We start from the raw sequence: 17192 nt of genomic DNA, 5'->3' as shown, positions 1-17192 counted from the left end.
TGGCTGGGTGGGCGACTGAGGAGAGAAGGGAAATAGACTCACATGAAATCATGTGGGGATCCCCAAACTTCCCGGCATTGCTACAATGCTTTGCCATTCTCACAATAACTCTTTAAGATAAAAAGAAGAGCTATAAATTGTCTCATTTTTTAAGATGAGATAACTGCAGGTTAGAGAAAAGTCATGTGATGGAAGCAAGCGCACATGATGCTGCAATCAGGACTAATAGTGGGGATGATAAAATCCAAGATGAGTATCCTGGGAGGAAGGGTGTCTTTTCCCCCTTACAGATCGTAATATGAACCATCTCATTTTATGGCTTTCAAAATGCTTGCAGTGAAAACCAAAGGTGAAAACTGTGAGTCTGCACACACACATTAAAAGACAAAGACCGATATGTGCATGTCTTGAAAAAGTTCAGAATAAGACAAATCTGCCATAAGAATACAGCCTTGTTTTAATACAGTGCAGCAAATTAGTCAACTTGACAAGTTCTGGGGAACAGTGGAAATTTTTTTGCATGTTCCAAGGTAGAGCATGTAGATTTTATTTGTAAGAGTGCTTATTCAAGAAAAGATGACCAGGCGCCTTTTTGTCTCCATTCTCGTTGAAGAGGCAAATAATTTTTGCAGGCCAATCCCATTGCTTATGCTATATGGGTTGCTTTTAAGGATGTACTGGTGTTTTAAAGTTCCCTGGGGCATTAGAATGTTAGATGTTTCTGAAGAAAAGCATTAAGCTGACCATGAAGTTGCAAGAAAAAGAAGGTGAATATTTCAGAAATTGAACAGCATTTAGTTTTTTATCCCTACCAAACAATGCTGCTGGAAATGGTTAATTTGGTCAAATTCATGCCTATCATTCTTTTCAGGCACAGATAATTCCAGCATTACTAATTTGAAGGTGAATTAAAGGGACAAAAATAATTATATATGTAACAATTTCCAGTTTAGTTATAATGAAATTCCTTGGTAATGCAACTAAATAATTCAATAAAAGTAAAGTAATTTTATTTATTGACAATCTTATAATCCCCCTTCATGCAGCAGAAGGGTCCATTACCTAGTACACATGATGTATATAGGGAAGAATATCTAAATTTTTGATAATTAATCATACCATCCTTGAAATACATTTGGCTCATCTATTGGAACCAATTTTCTTCCAGCATACAGTAGAATATTAAAGAGGAAGGTACCCAGAGTATTTAAATACTTCCCATCATTTTTTTTTATTTTCAGTATGATAATTGTGCAACTGGATAAGCTGGCCTTTGTGGAAGCACAGTGGTGACCAAGAAAAGATCTTGCTCTCAAAATCTTTTTGCTTTCATTCCTGGCATCAGGATTCTCTTCAAGTATTGTCTGAGAGAAGGGAAAGAGGGCAAGGTAACTCAGCCAAATCCATTCTCTCTCTCTCCCTCCTTCCCTCCTTCTCTTCTTCCCACTCCATCTCTATTTACTCTCTCTACCTCTTTCAATGCCAACTTTAAGGAAAAGAGGACAGAAATTTTCAAAAAGGAAAATTGCCCACATTCTTGGGTTCAAATTACTAGGAATAACCAAAGGAAATTTAGTAAATTTCTCTGATTCTCAGTAACCTCCTCTGTCAAAAGAAGATAGTAACAGCACCTATGTCATGGGATTGTTGTGAGAATTGAATGAAATAATGCAAGTAAAGTACTTGCTGTAGTGCCTGGGGCACACTGGACACTCAATAAATCCACCGCCATTATTATTATTGGGGAAAGGCTGCAATCATGCAGCCTTTATTATGTTCATTTGGGAATTTCATTGATCCACCCTAAATAGGAGCTTTGCAGCATTCCTCACAAAAATGCATTCGTCTATTTTTCTATTATATAAAAGTCATAGGAAATGGAAGTTGAGCCTGGAATTAATTTCAGATGAAAATGTGTTCTTCAAATGGTCCCAGACTAAACTGGCCTCTGTCATGGTATTCAGCCTGGGACCACTCGAAAAACATGGTTGAATCCACTGTGGGCTCACGAGCATCTACTCTTGTTTAAATGGCCACAAGAGGGATTTTACAGTGCTAAGGACTGTGGTCTACCATTGACAAGAACCTTGGAATAGGGCCTCGGATGTTTTCAATGATGATGTAACTCTGCAGTATAACCAAATATCTAGGGGAGAACTTGGGGTCAGCTTATTTCCAATAGAATCTAATCAATCCACCCAGAGAAATGTGGCATATTTGGGGCTAGATTTAAACAGATTTTGGAATGAATGCTCCAGAGAAACATTATTCTTCTCACTGAACTTAGATTTCTGTAGGATTTTGGTGAATTTTGGCCCACTAATGTGCAGGATACATTAAAGCAAGCATTGGACTCCCAAATTCATATGTTGCCAACAGGTGATGTATCTCTTTGAATCAAACGTACATTTAGTTATATGACTCTAACAGTCTTTTTTTTTTTTAATGCAACCTGTTTGCTAAATTTTTCACCCATCAGAAGGCTCTCATTTCTATTTGAATTCAACTCCAAATTCTCCAGACATAGGCACCTTAATCCTAGAGCTTAATCCCATCACTTTCTGAAATTCTTGTTGCTGATGTCTAAAGAATTTAGAAAGAAAAGTAGCTTTTGTGAAAAGTTTAATATAAAAGCAACACTATCTTTATCCTTTAAGAAAGATTCTGTATTTACCTGAAGACCCATTTTCTCAAATCACCAGGAATGGATAGTTAAAAACGTGCCTGAATTTAATTTTTTTATTAGCATTTCTGCCTCCAACCTTCATCCCAAGCTCCAATTAAATTCATCTTCCTATTCTGATATATGAGAAGGTCATTATAAATATATTTCTCAGTTGATAGGTCTTTTCTTTACACATTTTCTTTCCCGAACCACCAATGACCCCCCCCCCTTTATTTAAAGCATGGTTTCACAGACAACTAAAAAGCCACTTGCTATCTTTAGAGATGCTATCATGCAGCTTTTCTTTTTGCTTCACATGAAAAAAACAAATGAGGAACTATGATTGTGTGATAAGCACTATAAAGAAAATAATCTATTTAATTCTCCTGGGTTTTAGAGAACAGACATTTTCACTGTATGTGGGGGTGGGTGGAGGCAGGGGTAGGGAACTTCATAGGGAAAACACTCCAATAGATAAAAAGATAAAAATAACCTTAGTGTGAAATTATAATATTCTTCTTATCATTTCAATCAAATTAGAATTCAAATTCTCAACGTGTCTGTGTGGTCTAGAGAATTAATGATGATAGAGAGACACAATTGTACCAACCAGAATGAGTGCAAAATCCTGTCTTCTAGGACTACAGGTTTTGTTTGATCTTGAAGTGGGCAAATAGATATTTATGATTGGATAAATAGCACCTAATGATCATTATATTACTAAATTTCTGCCTGCATAATGTACCTTATTAGATAAATTTATAAAATGTCCCATTCAAATCTGCTTTGGCAGAGCAGATTTATATTTATTCCAAAGAATTTGTTTTTACTCTTTTGATTTTCATAAAGAAACTTTTTTTTCCATTTAAGATTAAATCAAAGGACTGGGGAACAATAAAGAAAGGTTTAAAACCTTGAAAATATGCTTTCTTTTCATTCCTTCTCTACTGTATTGATTACAATTTAGAAATGAGTCTTTTAGAAATACCAATAATGTCGATATTGCATGAGTTTATATGTTCTTTGCATGTTCTCATTTATTTTTGTTGCAATTAGTACTAGGTTATAGAGGCCTCCAAAGGTCTGGAAGTACGGATTCATTTTCAACTCTTGCCTGCACACTGTTAGAGAGTAGCACTTTTTTTTTTTTGGTAAAATGTAATCTGCTTTTCGCTTGCCTAATAATAGCTATGAGCTCGCTCTTTCTGTTCAGCACTTAACCCTGGTGTCAGGCTAAGTTAAGACTCACACAGGTCTCAATATTCAATACTTCACATTTTATTACATTATCTTTACTGGTTGCAGTTCACGGATTCCCTGAAAATAGTTTAACTGCCTTTTCTTGCTCTCTCCAAAATTAAGGCCTCATTTACTCATTGCTTCATTGTCAGTTCTCCTCCCTCAGAAATAACCCCTTAACTTATTATTATCATGTCCCAGTAGAAATCAGGGCTTAAATAGGGAAGGCTCACACAGAATCTGAGATCTCGGTGCTTATCTGGGTCCCCCAACCTGCAGTAGATTTGATAATAGAAGAAGGCGTTGTGTCCTTTTACTGACTTAAAAGTGTAATAGATATCTCAAAGCCTTATTTTATTTATGTTTTCTAAAAAAAAGCTGTGTTATCAAAACTTTTTTCTGATGTAGAGTTTTGCATGTGACTTTCAACAGACAATAGACAATAGTAAACAAACCCCAAATTGTTTGCTAGGCTACCTGGGGCAGTTAAATCCGGTGGTGGTCAGAGAGCAGCAAGGGCCCCTGACTAACCTGCTTATTCTGAACCAGTTGTTTGGATATCTGGATAATAATGAGCTCACTCAAATTCTTTCACTTCACTTAAAATTGCCTTTTCCATAAATATCAATATCCTTCAGCTGTCTTAATATCCCTGGAATTTCCTATTAACTCCAAATTCATAGAATAGTGGCTCTCAAAGTGTAGTCCCTGGATCAACACTATCAGCATCATCTGGGAACTCACCAGAAATGGAAATTCTAGAGTTCCCCCCAGACATCCTGAATCAGAAACACTGGGGTTAGTTACTGTAGTTTGTGTTTGAATAAGTGCTCCAGGTTTGAGAACCACTGCCAGGTTTTATGCTTCTTATTATCTATACAGCATAGCATGGTGTGCCAGTTTAGATATATTATGTCCCCCAAGAAAGGGCCACAATCTTTTGATCCAGTTTTGTTGGATATTGGGATTGGGTTGTTTCCATGGAGATGTGACCCACTCAACTGTTAGTGACACCTTTGGTTAGGGTGTAACCTCTGATTGAATGTTTCCATGGAAGTGTGGCCCCACCCATTCACCATGGGTCTTGATTAGTTCACTGGAGTCATAGAAGAGCTTACAAGCAGAAGGACCTCATAGCTGCAACTTAGAGAGACATTTTGAAGACGGCCATTGAAAGCTAACGCTGACATTTTGGAGAACGCCATTTGAAAGTCAATCTTAGAGCAAGCAGATGCCAGCCATGTGCCTTCCCAGCTAACAGAGGTTTTCCGGACACCACTGGCCTTTCTCCAGTGAAGGTACCCGATTGTTGATGTCTTACCTTGGACACTTAATGGCCTTAAGACTGTAACTTTGTAACCAAATAAACCCCCTTTATAAAAGCTGATCCATTTCTGATATTTTGCTCAATGGCAGCATTAGCAAACTGGAACACATGGTATCTATGCTCAATATTTCAATTCTTCATCCCATCCTGTATTTATACCCTTTACCATGCGGTTCCTCTTACTAAAGAGGTATAGTCTATTTCGCCACCTCTTGAATCTGCACTTGCTTTGGTCGACAGCGTATAGTGAAAATGTTTGTGTATCAGTAGTCCTGAGCTTAGGCCTCAAGTGGTCTTACCTATTTCTGCTTCCTGTCTTTTGTACCTTAGCCATTGCCATAATTATGTGCCTGGATTAACCTTCGGGATGATGAGAGACACATAGAGTAAAATCGACTTGCTCTGATCATCCAAGCCAAGGACGGCTTAGATCAACCAACAGCCAGCTGATCCTCAGATAAGGTCACCAGGTCACTTTGGACACGTCAGCAATAAACACTGTTGTAGGTCACTGAGGTTTTGTGGTGTTTGTTACAAAGCGTTATTGTGGCAAGAGTGAACTGCTATATATATTGAACTAAAGAAATCTAAACTTCTAGCCTTATCTGGCCCAGCCTTCCCCAAACTTGGCCCAAACATCTGCTCCTTACTGCCCTCAGCTAACCTTGCATGCTAGACTTAGAGGTAATTTTTGCAATATCCTACCTAGAACTTCCTGGGACCCAATTCTTTCCTTTCAGAGTTAGACAGATGTTAGCTGATTGGCATCCTAAAGAACAGGACTGCTTCAAACTCACGAACAATGTAAGCTGAGTTCCACAGAACAGGAAACTTCTTTACCTAAGTTTACATCAAATGAAATGTTCCATCTTGTAAAGATTCCCTGGTCTGTCATTTTGTTGAGAGGCAAATTGGGATTTGGCTGTAACTCTTTACCTACCTTTAAAGATATGTGATAATTTTAAAGTTCAGTCATCTGTAACTTAGCTTTCTTCCATTCGACTTTTATTTCTTGGTCTTCTTGCAGTCAAAGCTGCTGAACTGAAATCTGTCTTCTTTTTGAATAATACTTTTCAAATTATAACAATGACAAATCTTGAATAGTACCTTATGAAGCAGACAGAAATGCATCTTATCCAGCTTTCACCTCACATTCTGAGAGACATCTATTTTCTAATTAAACTCTACACTTATCTTTTCTATGATTGACAGAGCTCGTCATTACAGATTGAATATTTATTATGAAATTGTATCAATTTCTACAGTTTTTAAAAGCACCCAGTACAGGGCACTGCACAGAAGTATGTTTTGATGATATTTTAAATCCCATTGTTCTTTTTTCTTAAATTTGAATTACTCGCTAAATGGTATGCTAATTGCCTTAAAGAGTTCCTGCAGTTTCTAAAGGTGCAGAACTTCCTTCTAAGTTGCAATGGGAACCCTAGGAAAATCAAGTTCATTGTATGGCAATAGCTCTCAGGCTTTGGGGGTGTACAGCAACTCCCAGGTAATTAAAAGTTCTGATTTCCTGGCCCCTCTTCCAGAGAATCAGATTTGGTAATTTTTGGGTAGGCCTAGGAATCTGCATTTACAATCATTGACCTAGGTATTCATTACACATTGAAATTTTTAAAAAGTTTTTCATGGGGTTCTGACACAGCTGTTCCAACATCCATACTTTTAAAAATACTAATACATGGCAAGTAGCTATTTGGAATCCCACATTTTATAGCATAATAATCATATGCATTTTTAAAATCAAATCTTCTTAACAATAAAGTATAGTACTTTATATAGCTTAAATAATACAAATGAGGTCATCAACAATTTCATGGATCTCAGGTCTATGCTGGGAGACACTGAGAGGGCTAGGAAGGCGACGCAATTCACAATGTTATTTGCAATTCATGTGTTTCAGACTTCTTGTGTCCAATGAGGTCATATATGTGAAACCACTTTGAAGCTGTAAAGAACCTTAAAAATATAAGAAACATTCTTATTAGGAAGTGTAGAACAGCGTCTTAGAAGTAATTTCTCTATCATTAAAATTTTTGCCTGTGGATGTGGGCAAAGCACAGGTGGTGCCAATACAAGTAAGATATTAAATGACAATAATTTCTGAGAAATATAACAGAATGTCTTTCTAAGTTATGTGTCAGGATAGATCTAAGATATCTGTGAAATGATGAATAGCCTGAGGCATTTACTTTCAAAAGACTCTGAAAGCATTATATCAAATATTGTTGAGAATCCTTGATTTCCAGCTATCTTGGGTGACAAGGACTGAACCATCTGGGAAGAACCTCAGGAAGAAAGCTTATAACACATGAAAAGAAAGTCTATAGATGCCAGTTTCATATTCAGTGGCTATTACAGACTGAGTTTGAGATGATGCAGATGAAAATGCTTTGAACACACTACATAGTGCTACAAGAATTACAGATGGCTATAATTACAAATTATCACATTCAAGGACTTCACCTAAGGTTTGGACTTACTTGTCTTTTTAATGTTAGATGATGTCCAGCTGAGCCATCCTATCATTGATAGCTGTGGCATTCTGGGGAGTTTGCCTCTCCAGAATTATTTCCTTTTATTTATAACGATGTGTCATTGTACTGTACTGATGCTGATTGTCAGTATACCCTTAGAGAGTGCCTGAATGTTCAATGTATGTCAAATCTCAGAGTAACGGGGATAAGGAAGCCATTACCTGGGATCATGACCCACACTTTTTTCTTGGGCTCATCCTCCTTTGGTTTGAGTAGAGTACTAGGTGAAATGAGTCAAGCAGACCAAATGTCTTGAAGTGCTTTCAAATTTTATAATTCTCTAACTCTACAAGCCAGGATGCACATTTTAAAAAATCTGAAATACGAGAATTTTAACATTTCCCTCGCTTACATTGATGTTTAACGACATCAGAATGTTAGATAAACCTTTAAAGTAACTAACAGAGAAAAGAACCCTCACTGTTTGGTTTTGGGAAATTGTCTCCTAAATCAGATTCTATTATATAGACAAATGCAGCCAAAAATGTAAATGTTTAAAACCTTATCACTAATTAGTCTAGAGAAAATACTGCCAATGCAGAAGGGAAGGCTACAAAAATATGGCATGAAGTGAATTATCCAGCATCTCTTTTTCATCTTCAACTCATGAAGTAAGTAGGAACAACATGTATTTGGTACAAGTTTGTGGCATAGGCTTAAACTATCACTTTTTAATATATGGAAACTAGACCCCTATTTTGCTCCCTCAATTTTCCTGTTATTTCAGCCATTTGACAGGTGTCCATTTAGTACCTACACCATGCCAAGCACTAGTCTAGGTGCTAGGGATACAGCTGAGACAGACACTAGCAGATGATACTAATATAAGGAATTGTACTCCGATACATTACTTTGCATCTGATGTCAAAGAATAACAATGGTAGTTGTGCAGACAACACTGGCAACACAAGAAGTTTTTATGATTGTGTGGTACCTAGGATTGGGAACAAGAGTTGTAGCAGAAGGACACTTATCCACACTTACTGTGGGCTTGGTCATGTGACTTGCTGTGTCCAATGGGACTTAGCAAATGGGACTCAAGCAGAGACTTGAAAGGTTTTTGTGCATTGGGGCTTCTCCTCCCTTGCTGCTCTTTGGAATCCTGAGTCTACCATGTGAAGAAGCCTGGGCTAGCCTACTGGAGGATAAGACACCTTGTGGAAAAGCCTATTGGAGAGATGAGCCATCCCAGCTAAGGCCCACCAGAGGAACTAGCCTGATGTTCCCCAGACACGTGAGTGAGGTCATCATAGACCAGCAAGTTTCGACAGAGCCTCCAGCTGATTGCAGAGATCAGGTGAGCCAGCACAGGCCAGAACCACCCAGCTGACCCACAGAACTGTGAGAAATAATAAATGCTTATTGTTTTAATCCACTAGGTTTTGGAGAGGTTTGTAATGCAGCAAAAGCAAGCTGATACAATATATCCACATACAGAAGAATGAATTTGGACTTGTCTCTCACGCCTATACAAAATTAATCCAAATTGGATCAAAAATGTAGAATTATGTTATACCAAGAACCATTGATTGTATACTTAGGATGGATTGCATGGTTTGTGAATAAAACTGTTTAAAAAAAGGAATAAGGGGGATAAGAGGTATGGGATGTTTTGGGCTTTCATTTGTATTTTCATTTCTTTCTCTGGAGTAATGAAAATGTTCTAAAATTGATCATGGTGATGAATGCATAATTATGTGATGATACTGTGAGCCATTGATTGTATACTTCAGATGGATTGTATGGTGTGTGAATACATCTTAATAAAATTGCATTTAAAAACTATTATGGGAGGAGAACCTAGAAGTGAGAAAATTCTATCCATTCATTAAATTTATTTCTGTCAGTCGGAAAAAAGAAAAAAAATGGATCAAAAACTTAAATGCAAGAGCTAAAACTATAAAACTCTTAGAAGAAAACATATTTGTAAAATCTTCATGATTTTGGATTAGGCAATGGTTTCTTGGATATGACATCAAAAGCACAAGCAACAAAGGAAAAAATAGATAAACTGGACATCACTGATATAAAGAGATGTGCTTCCTTGAAGGCATGATCTAGCCTAGCCACTTACTGGTTATATGACATTGGCAAGTCACCTACCATGCTGAACATCATTTTCTTTATCTGTAAAAATACAGATACCATGTATGTCATAAGGTTCTTCAAAAATTAATAATTATATTTTTAATATTAACATGTATTTAAGCTTTTACCATTGCCTATAAGAAAACGTGATTTTTGTCTTAGTTTGTGGTTGTTAGGTTTTTCGACTGGGAAAAGAAGAGACCAAAACTCGATCGGAGAAAGTTTTATTTATGTGCAGACGGGCTGAAGCCAAAAAATGGTGACAGCCCTGAACAAAGGTGGGAGTATAATTTTATAGCTTTTGGGAGGGGGATCGGGGGAATAATTGTTGGCGGGTAAGATAGAGAAGTGAGGAGTTGATGTTAGGGGATTGGTTTGCTCAAGGTCTGGAGTTTAAGCAAGAAGGTTGTTATGTTACGGAAAATGTTTGTTCTTGCTCAAACCCCCACGTCAGCTAAGGGTGGGCTCCATGCAAACAGTTATGTTCGTTCTGGGTCTGGGGAGCTTCTTGGAATATTTGCTAGAGGTGGGTGGGAACTTCTGCTTAACTGTGATCAGTCCATATTCCCCATAAGTTGGATAGATATACTAGAACCTGTGTATTATCCTCAGAATTGGAGTCAAAGATACCTATTTATAATTATTATGTTATAATAATTATGTTTGTAGATATTATAGCTATTATTTATATTTCTCCACAATAGCTGTGCTAGATTACTTAACACTGATTGATGTCACAGAGTACCTCTGTGAATTAATAGCATTAAGTAAGTTCATCCAAAAACCCCCTACATTTGTAAATATGTGAATATCACAAAATAAGAACTATTGATTTTCTTCAGCATCTTATTTACCTTTGATAATGAATTTGTGAAACAGAATCAGAAAATTAATTATCAATTTCTGTATAAATAGCAGCACATCCATTCAATTCATTAGCATGAGAAGGAACTAAGACTTACTTTTTAAAGATTGAGTTTACCATGTTAGAAAGAATAAAAAGGTGAGGCTGTTTAAAAGAATTAAGTTGGAAAGGCCAGTTTCTAAAAGTAGTAAGTTAATTGGGGTAAGGAGGAGCTGGAGATCTCTGATCACTTCAACAGAAGCAAAGGGGTCAGAGAAAATTCCTGACCATAGACTAAATTATCCTACTTTTGCCTTGGATCCTTGCTGAAGCAGACTGCATAGAGATGGATAATTCAAGGAACTCCATTTACCATAAGGATTTATAGGGGCTATCAAGTGACATATTACCTTCTTGTGTCTTTACTCTTTTGATTGAACCGACTAGTCATAGAAATTGGAATTATGGGAAGGGAGAGAGAGGAAGCATGGAGTAAACACATTTTCTTGCCTTAGAGTTCAGTTCATTTTCATTTGGATGTAATTCTGCACAATATCTTGAATATGAACCATCTCAAGGAGACATAGCATAAAAATAGTTGCTGATCTAATTAGACAGTTGATGCCTCTCTGGGACCATGCTCTGATACATTCCTCTCAAGTAGCTGGACCAGCAGGTGATAACAATATTTGGAGTGAGAAGAGAAGAGTCTTTAATGAACTGCAGAAATGAGGAGAAGATTGATCTAATTCTAAATTAAGACAGGTGGCAACTTACAATAAAGGCAGCATAATGCAAGATGCTTCAGCATTTTCTAATGATCCACATTCTTTAAACTTTGATTTAAATTGGTATATCCCAAAAATGTATTCCTGATATGAATACAGAGATTTTGTTTTAAGTTTTAATTGTTTTTAAAAAAATAAAAGCAAAAGTTCTGAAGGCTCTGTTGGGTCTGCTAGGTCTTTACTATTTGAGGAAAGAAGTGACACTTAGAGGCAGTGACTTTGAATTTCAGACCGACCCAAGGCCCCAAGTCTCTAAGGGAGGTCTGCTGGAGATTTAACCCATTTTAATGATTTCAAACCTTACCAGCAATAAGAACTAAGGAGAAATACTGAACACATTGGAATCACGGAGTACTGTTATATATCCTATCCAATTTGGTTTGATAGAATTGTCACAGTCACAAAGACTCCCATTTAAAGACTGTTCCTCTGTAAAGAGAAGTAACATTCCCTTTAAAGGAAATATTCTAGCAAGGTTTTGGTAAATTCAATAACGAGTGCCCAGTGAATTGCAGAAGCTATTTGCATAGTGGTTAGAATACTGTAGCTCTAATATTGGGAGAGATTAGACACTTCATATTTTGGTACTGACAACCTAATCTCTAAATCAGCCACTAGTGAGTCATAGTAAATTTTACAGTCATTGCATTAAAGGTTAAACTTAATTGGTTATGGTCTAACTTTCTTATCTACTACAGTAGCTTCTGCTATAACTTCAGCTATGACAGAGTCTTTCAAGTTCATGATCTCAGCTCTTATTTAGTGCTTCAATGGGTAACTTCAAGTTTTTGTGAATAAAGATGTTAATGTGTCTATAAAATTTTCCCTAAGAAGAGATATTACCTGGGAGGGTCACAGTACAATTAACTAAATATACCTAGTCGGTTCATAGTTTGAGTACTTTTATTTATGAAGAATCTTTCCCTCAGGAATGTAACTTTTTTTTGGAGGCTGAATCCTGCTGTGCTTCTCTCATTGTCCTTGGTGTTATGGTTCTAACCGTGTGAACCCTGTGGGTAGATTGATTACTGGGATTTGTCATGTGTTGTTCAAGGCATTTGTAGGTTGCTCTGGACTTGTGGTCAAAAGGAGTTGCTTGGTTGTTGTGCTTATCAGCTGAGGGAGCTAATACTGTTTCAGAGAGTCAAAAATGATTATCAGCTCTGTAGAACATTGTACTGAGCACTTTAAATAATTGTCAAAGACTTATAAAATGTCTGTCCTTGATTGTCTTCAATTTCATTTAGGGACATCAAATGCAGACCAGAGGCTGCCTCTTACTATGTGCCCTCATAAGATTTTATCTCAGGTCCCCACACCTAACCAGAAGGAAGAAGTTGGGGTCTACCATGAGGATGAAGTAGTACAATACAAGTATAGTTACCTAACACTAACAGTTCAGCAGGGTCTGTGAAATGAAGTAGATCAGGGAAGTCTGCCATGTATAGTAGACATGGCTCTTTAACGTATGAAAGTGTGTCAACTTCACTCATAAGGAGTGAAATGCAAATTCAAATTACAGGAGATATTTTCTAACTTACTGACTTGGTAAAGATAAAATGATTTAATTTACGTTGGAAAAAGTGTATGTAATCAGGCACCCCTTTATATTGCTGGTCGTAGGCTAAGCTGCCTAACTTTTATGCAAGAAAATTTGGAAATGTGTATCAAAACTGAAAATGCAAGGACCATTGAAACCAGCAACTTCCCTTCTAGGAATATATTCTACAGATATCTGCACAAATATATACAATGATATTCATTACAGTATTGATTAAAATGGTAAAAGATTAGAAACAAAGCAAATGCCCACCAATGGAGCACTTGTTAAATAAATTATTGTGCATCCATTTTATGTAATAATATACAGCTGCATAAAATGAAAGGAGGCAACTCTATATATATACTGACATAGAATACTGCCTTGAATGCAGCCCCAAACAAGTACTGTGCAGTACAGACTTATCTCTAGAACTCAGTCCCTCTGAATAAGTGGGATGGGGGGCAAGGTATAAAAGAGTGGGTATAGTATGATACCATTAGCATTATTTATTTTTGAGTATACTTATATTTGCATAGAATTTCTCTGCATGAATACACAAGAAATGAATAACAATGCTTATATCCAGAGGGGGAACTGTTATTGGGAATAAGGTGGCTGAGATGATTGTTCAGCAAATATTTCCTCCCCTGCCCTCTCCACTTTAAGGTAGACTGTATTTCCCTGACCTAGTGACTAGGTCTTGGTCATGTGACTTGCTTTGGCAATAGAATGTAGCAGATATAATGTAAGCCTGGGCCCCAGAAAGACATGTGTGGATTAATCCTGAACTTGACCCAAAGCCTTAGAGCCAAGCCCACACAGTCTACAACCCGAAGCAGAGATGTCCCTGCCATTTTGTAGACTTGTGAGGGAGAGAGGGAAATGCTTATTGACGTAAGCCACTAAGGTCTGGGGTGGGTTGTTTTACCGCATTATTGAAGAAGTAGTTGATTAATATAATGGTAGACTTACTTGTTATGTATAGCCTTTCATACCTTTTAAATGCTATATAGCATACAAGCATGACTAATTCAAAAAAGCACATTTAAATAATTTGTTAACCACTACCTCCTCAAAACCAAACAAAAAATGCAGACAAAACAAGAAATAACTTTAGATAAAAATATGCCAAAGTTCATGCCATAGTTATATTTGGACTATTCAGCTGACATGGTTATTTGTGGTTTGAGATTCCTCCTTTCATCCTTAATCTGGCTATACACAGAGGCACCAATTCATCCTATGAAGAAAACTTCCTAAGGTGGGAAGAGTATGTTTTCAACCACTGAAAGACTGATGATTGTCTTTGTCTAGGGGAAGATGAGATACTGATGGATGTTTTAAATTGATTTTAAATATTTTTTAGTCTTTTGCTGATCTAATTGGGGAAACCCTGAATAGAAGCAGAAATGCTTGAACAGCATTTTATTTGAAACTTTATACAGAGAATGCTACTAGAATATCTAGGTAATAATGAAGCATGAAAGCTTCAAACAAGAGTACATTGTCTATAGATATAGGATATGGTAGACAAATGGCTTTGTTTTGAGATTATATCACATCTTGAAACTGGAATTGTAACTTAGTTATTGTATAAAACCAGACTGAATGTGTTTTACCACAGTATATTTTTGGAGAGGATGCTATCAACCACAGACATTGTTGCTAACTAGATCCTTTTGCAGAAAGCTGATCATCTACCCATTCCATAGTTTATTGAATGAAGGTTGGTATTAAGAGAGCAGAAGAGTCAGAAATAGTTCTATGTCAAGCATGGATTTTAAAAAATTTATTGTAGCAACATATATAAAACTCAAAATATCTCATTTTAACCACTTTCAAGTGTACAATCCAGGAGTATTAATTACACTCCCAATATTGTACCCCCATCACCAGTATTCATTACCTCAGCTTTTTCATCACCTCAAACAGAAATGCTGTACCCATTAGGCAATAACTTCCTCTCCCTTCCCAAACCCAGCCCCTGGTCACCTATAATCTACTATTTGTCTCTATGAAATTTGCTTCTTCTAAATATTCCATATTGGCGACCTCATACAATATTTGCCTTTTTGTGTCTGGTTTATTTCACACATGATTTTATATGAGAGAGTGACTAGTTGTAACTATCAGAATCATCACTCTTTGGTGAGGGCTTGATTGTGTGACATAAAGAGAGAGGCCAGAGTTAGCTGTGGAACAAAATGTAAGAATCTCTGAGACAGAAGTTGCCATGCTGTAGAACAGGAAGTAGAGGGGTTAGCTAGGAGTGGAGAGAGCAGAAGCAGGTGCATGAGCAGTAGTTGAATCGCCATGACGGGGTATCACTAGAGTAGGGAGCCTTGGAGGCCTGCTGCAGAGCAGTCAAAAGGGGTCCCAGGAGAGAAAGGAAAGTGCAAGGAATCACTGCCACCGCCTCCACCAGCACCAGCCATGATGGAGCTGAGAGGAGACCACAGGCCCACCACCCAGCCTCTCCTCCTTCCTATCGCTGGTTGCCAACTCCTCGGGACTTATTCTAACAATCTGTTAAAACATGGTGGATTACTATGAAGTTCTAGGCGTGCAGAGACATGCCTCACCTGAGGATATTAAAAAGGCATACCATAAATTGGCACTGAAGTGGCACCCTGATAAAAATCCTGAGAATAAAGAAGAAGCAGAGAGAAAATTCAAACAGTAGCTGAGGCATATGAGGTGTTATCAGATGCTAAAAAACGGGACATCTATGACAAATATGGCAAAGAAGGATTAAATGGTGGTGGTGGAGGTGGAAGTCATTTTGACAGTCCATTTGAGTTCGGTTTAACATTCCGTAATCCAGATGATGTCTTCAGGGAATTTTTTGGTGGAAGGGACCCATTTTATTTTGACTTCTTTGAAGACCTATTTGAGGAGTTTTTTGGAAATCAAAGAGGCCTCTGTGGAGTCAGTAACAGGGACACAGGATCTTTTATCTCTGCCTTCAGTGGATTTCCATCTTTTGGAGGTGGATTTTCTTCTTTCGATACAGGATTTACTTCATTTGATTCCCTGGGTAATGGGGGCCTTACTTCATTTTCTTCAGTATCCTTTGGTGGTAGTAGGATGGGCAACTTCAAATCTATATCAACTTCTACTAAAATAGTTAATGGCAGAAAAATAACTACAAAGAGGATTACTGAGAATGGTCAAGAAAGAGTAGAATTTGAGGAAGATGGCCAGTTAAAGTCCTTAACAATAAACGGTAAGGAGCAGCCACTACACTTGGATAACAAGTAATTCAACGCACACATTTAACAGAAATGTTAAACTAGAACAAGCAACATTTGAGGATTAACAGGAACATTTTTTTGAAGATTTCAAATGAACTCTACTTTCAGTATAACTGTACCTAATCTAAAGTATTTATAAACAGCTCATCAGAGCACCTATTTGTCATAGACTTTTGAGTTTATTGTTGGGACCACATTAATAGGACCATTTTTTCTTTTTGTCTTCAAAATTGCTGTAAATTTCTGTATGCACTTTGCTTTTTTATTAAACTTAATCCAAGGTGAGCCGTGATTCTTTAGTAGTACTAGGACAAAATTATACACTAACACCAGCATGGATCTTGCTCTTTCCATTTTGTTTGAAATGTGAGCCAAGTAGTTTCAGTCTGCTGTGAAGTTAACATTGCCAGGATGAATCTTCTACAAAAATAATTTCATTTTTTCTCAGTATTTAGTAGTGAAAGATATTAATACATTAATGGTGATACAATTTCTGGTTTAATATAAACTAAGGATGTTTTCTAGTCTGGCATGAATGCTGGCAACTTAGTAAGTTTTGACGATTGTTTAAATATGTAATGTTAAGCTTAGGTTTATAAAAAGTAAAGCTGGTAAACTGGGTCTTTGTCATTTGCTTAAAAAAAAAAGGAAATTAAAAAAAAAGGCGTCCCAGCACGATGCCCAGGAATGAGCCTGGCTCTGGCAGCGAGGGACTGATAATGCAAACTTGACCAAAAGGGGGAAAAAAGAAAGGTAACAAGCTGAGGTCACAGTGGCTGAGAGATCCCAAACAGAGTCAAGAGGCTATCCTGGAGGTTTTTCTTATGCAAGCTCCAGCTAGACATCCCAAATGGCCACAGTATGCCATGCCCTTACCAAAAGTAGTCCCCAA

The 17192-nt window shown here is 37.2% G+C and overlaps 1 pseudogene; it reads left to right on the top strand.

Moving 5' to 3' along the window:
* The first annotated feature begins 15569 nt into the window (after positions 1 to 15569).
* On the top strand, positions 15570 to 16307 carry LOC119523143 (annotated as a pseudogene).
* The last annotated feature ends 885 nt before the right edge of the window (positions 16308 to 17192 follow it).

The sequence above is a fragment of the Choloepus didactylus genome, chromosome X, assembly GCF_015220235.1.
Source record: "Choloepus didactylus isolate mChoDid1 chromosome X, mChoDid1.pri, whole genome shotgun sequence".
NCBI lineage: Eukaryota > Metazoa > Chordata > Mammalia > Pilosa > Megalonychidae > Choloepus > Choloepus didactylus.
The sequence above is the reverse complement of the archived record's forward strand: the minus strand, read 5'-3'. Positions and strand labels throughout refer to the sequence as shown.